We start from the raw sequence: 4,500 nt of genomic DNA, 5'->3' as shown, positions 1-4,500 counted from the left end.
GGATATATGGATATATATGGATCTTTATATATTATATATATATAAATATATAGATATAGATATATGGATATATATATTATATATGGAGATATATATATATGGATATATATCTATGGATATATATATATGGATATATATATATATTTATGCAGATATATGGATATACAAATACAGATACATGGACACAAGGATGTAGGAGCGACACCGACAGATCAGAGGCAGCAACCTGCACTTTTTTGAGGAGGGAGAGTTGCAYCAAAGAGTGCAGAACTGGAGGATTTCAATTCGGGGATGTGTTGTGTAGATGATGTTTCGAAAGCCAAAGCAAAATAGACACCTCTGATAAAATGCACATGTGTTTCTCTCTCTCCCTGCCAGCTGGARATGGGGTTGGAGTTTCCCAATCTCCAAGTTAAAWAATAATAATAATAATAATTTATGATTTGTCTCTAGTGCGTCTGGCGGTTTTGCTTCTTCTTTTTCCACCCAGCAACACGTCCAGTGGAAGAACTCCAACTCTGATCTCTCAGCATTTTGAATTTGAAAGATTTGTGTTGGTTTGGGGATTAYTTAACAAATATAGAAGTAACAGGGATGATGGGCGTTGTTCTCAGAATCTGTGGCTTCAAAACTTCATGATCCCTGTACAAATAAGTGATCTAATAGAAATATAGTGATATAAAAGTGATGTAATGGAAACATAGTGATACAATAGAAATATAGGGATACAATAGTGATATAATAGAACTATAGTGATACAGTAAAAATACCACAATACAATAGTGATACAATAGAAATATAATGACATAACAAAAATATGTTGATATAACAAACATAGTGATACAATGGTGATATAATAGAAATATAGTGATACAATAGTGATAAAATAGAAATAGATTGTTTCATAAAATTGCAGGCAGGCACTTCTCTGGRCTGGCAGAGTCAGAAATGCAGGAGCACATGCAGGTGGAGAAGCACAGAGAGCAGGAAAGGCTCACGTGGACAAGAGATCACGGTCAGAGCCCTGTGGCCGCTGGACGTGCCACTGTCCCCAGCTCAGCACAGGTGACCTGCCCTGCTGCCAAAGGCCCTGTGCCTTTCTGGCAACCCCCTGTGCCATTCTGGAAACTCCCTGTGCCATTCTGGCAATCCCCTGTGCCATTCTGGCTGCCAGGACCCGACTCTTCCCTCCAGTGCCACGGCTGCGTGCGGAGCCCATGTGGTCCATGCGTGTCGTGCAGTGGCTGCTCACCCTGGTAATTAAAACAGTGCTTTCAGCGGTACATTCTTGGTTTGGATTGGGTTTTTTTTTTGTTTTGTTTTTTTTTTCTCTTCTCGCCTTTTCCCACATTTGGAGCCTGGCCTCGGTGCCTGTGCTGTGCTCCTGGCTGTGTTTGCTGAGCTCTTTGTCAGTGCTGTATCTCCGTGGTGGGCAGTTGTTGGCCCAAGGAAAGGATCATTAAATTGTCAGAGCRTTGAGTGGCTGGACCTGAAAAGTGGAACTTTTCAGATATAATTTCACCAGTGCTGAGCAGAGCGGATTATGATCTTCCTTGTTCTGCTGTCCTCTTTTTGTGAACAAACCACTCGCCCTGTGTGTGATGAGAGGATGCTGCCAGCTCAGCCCCTCCTGGTTCCCAGTGCARAACTSGTCCCAGGGYGCTGAGTTTTGCTGCAATTTCATCWGAATTCCTGAACCAGGTCTCARTGMTGGCAGCTGGATTTCCCCCTGGCTGCTGGGACCACCTGCCTGCTTTATTTCTGTCAGGTTTGTGGTGCTTGTGTCAGCACAACTCATTTATACAGAGCAAGAGGCTRCTCCATGTTTTTAATGTGTTCATTTTTCTACCTGTTCTTTGAGAAATTGAGAGTTTGGTGGCAATGCCTTCAGCTTCTGGTTTGTACCTGGTGCTGGGTAGTAGCAATCAAAAAAATTATAAATCTGTATAAAACAATTMAATATATTGGCAATTGTAAAAATGTTTGACCAATGATTAATTTGGAAAAAACKTTAAAAACACCCAAAGAGGAGTAAATTTTCTTTTGTGCCTAGTAGAGTGGCCATATTGATAACATTTASTGCCATTTGGTGCTATCCAAGGGAAAAAAATACAAAGAAGGTGTCTTTTAAATTGAATTTTTATTTCTGAAAGTGTTGAAATTTTTCAATTTGATGGGTTGGGATTTAGCAGAAAATAAGAATAACAACCCCATAGGTTGTCAACATCGCATACAGTTGAGATATGTTGTCGTCCTGAAAGATTTTTCTTTTTCCATTTAGAAACAGTGCRGGAAAAAAAAATACACATAGGTCTAATCACACGATCTCCCCAAGCTATTAATGGATATGCTTATAGATAAACAAGAAACAAAACATCCTGAGAGCAGAGGGAGAAATAAATAGATTTTCTGGAAGGGAGAGTGTGTGAGAGTGAGGGGAGTAACRGGGCAGATGTGTGCGAGTTTGAAAACTGGTTTTTACATTACAGGATGTCATTTATTTAGTTTGGAAAAACATGTTTTTACGGTGTTATTCTGTGCCTTTCAGAGTTCTCATGCACTGGGAGCCAGCTCTGACTTCTGTGTCAATGGGCACTTGGGGACTTGGAGTCCTGAGTTATTTGACTGTCAAATGCTGTTACTAAGTTGCTGGAAATCACTTTCTTTTTTTTTTTAAGAAAATTAATTTGTTTTACTCCAAGATGCCCAGAGCAATCATTTCTGTTATAAAGCTGCAAGCGGCAGGAGGACATCTAAAAATAGCACATTCCAAAAGCTCAGATAGAGACACTGGAGGAGAGGTTTTTCCCTTATTCATGCTCTGCGTTGTTATTTAATCTGAAAAACCCCAAATAGGTCAAATGTGCAAAGTCAGATGGTGTCCAGCCATACAGACCATGGTCTTGGCATTTGTGTCAAGTTATTTGATCACAAAGAGGTGTTGGGCCAAGTCTTGCCAAGGTCTGTAAATTGTGCTGGGCCAAGATTTTATCATTCCAACTGCTGTTAAATCCCAGCCTGGTTTGGTTGGGAAGGGACCTGGAAGGGATCTCCAGTGCCACCCCAGCCATGGCAGGGACACCTTCCACTGTCCCAGGGTGCTTCAGCCTGGCCTTGGACACTCCAGGGATCCAGGGGCAGCCTCAGCTTCTCTGGGAATGTCATCCCAGCCCCTCCCCACCCTCCCAGGGAACAATTCCTTCCCAATATCCCATCTAAATTTCTCCTCTTCCCATTTAAAGCCATTCCCCCTTTCCTGTCACTACAGACCCTTGTCCCCCAAGCCCCTCTCCAGCTCTTGTTTAGCCCATTTAGGTGATGGAGGGGTCTCTAAAGCTGCTAAATGGGATTTARTTGGTAATTTTGCTGTGAAAATGTACAATTTCATCATTGCAGCTTGTGCTGAGCTGTCTGGGGCTGCAGACACATCTGTGCTGTGGGAATCTCTGGATCCCAGAGATCCAGATCTGGGATCCATCAATCTCTGGATCCAGCAGATCTCTTTGGGCTCCCCCTGTTCTCCAGGATGTGTTCAGGGTGCTGTGAGCTGCAGCCTCCTGCAGCTGTCTGTSCCCAGTCCCATGGGCTGATCTGCTCTGATCTCTCCCCTTTTTCTTGGATTGCAAAGAGAAAAMTGCCCATCTGTGCTGTTGGCATCTTCCAGGGCAGGATCCCCCTCTGTGGCTGGGTGGGTTTGTTTCTAAAGGTTCTGAGCCCCAGCCTTTCTGCTGGAGTTTGAAAGTGGGATGAGCTTGGGCCTTAAACTGGAATTTGGCCCCAGACCTTTGGTTTTGGCTGGCTTAAGGACTTGTCCCCAGTTCACTGGGATYCATTCCCAAGCTTTTGGGAAATGTGGCCCAAGCAGATGATGAGGAGGTGTGGAGATGTGTCCAATTCCTGACCCACCTGCCTTGGCTTTCTTTACAGGARTGGCTTCTGTTACAAAACTTACACAAATCTAATTAAACAGTTGAGCCTCTTCTGCCACCTGGAAATCTCATTCAGGAGGGAAAGAATTTGACCTTTTGCCTCTCATTCTGGACTTCAGCATCCCAAGTTATCCTCGGCCAAGCTTTGTTTTGGCCATATAAAGCAGCACCACAAGGCTGGCCAGACATCACTCCCTTCATGCCACACTTCGTTTATAAGCCTGGATTATGCTTTTGTCCAGGACAGCTTGCCTTACCCTAAAATCCTGGCAGTCTAGAGGAGAGGAAAATCAGATTAAGTGTTCCTGATAGCAGGGGAGCCAAGAGCTGGTGCGAGGAGCGGCTTCCGCTGCCAATGTGTCAGCCCAGCACGAGCTGGCCTGGCCTCGGGTGATCCCATCCCCTGCGGCTGTTCCAGCACGGGGGCCAGAGCTGGGCTGGAACCAGGAGCTGGGAACCCCTGGAAAAGCAGAGCTGCTGGAGGAGATGCTGAACAAAYGCTCAGCTGCAACAGCGGGGCTGCTGTGAAAACCTCTCGGTTGAGTTTGGGGGCTGTCGCTCACCTGCTTGG

Source organism: Malurus melanocephalus, unplaced genomic scaffold (genome assembly GCF_030028575.1).
Source record: "Malurus melanocephalus ecotype Western Australia unplaced genomic scaffold, MMel_1.1 scaffold_219, whole genome shotgun sequence".
Taxonomy (NCBI): domain Eukaryota; kingdom Metazoa; phylum Chordata; class Aves; order Passeriformes; family Maluridae; genus Malurus; species Malurus melanocephalus.
Note: the sequence above shows the minus strand (reverse complement) of the source record.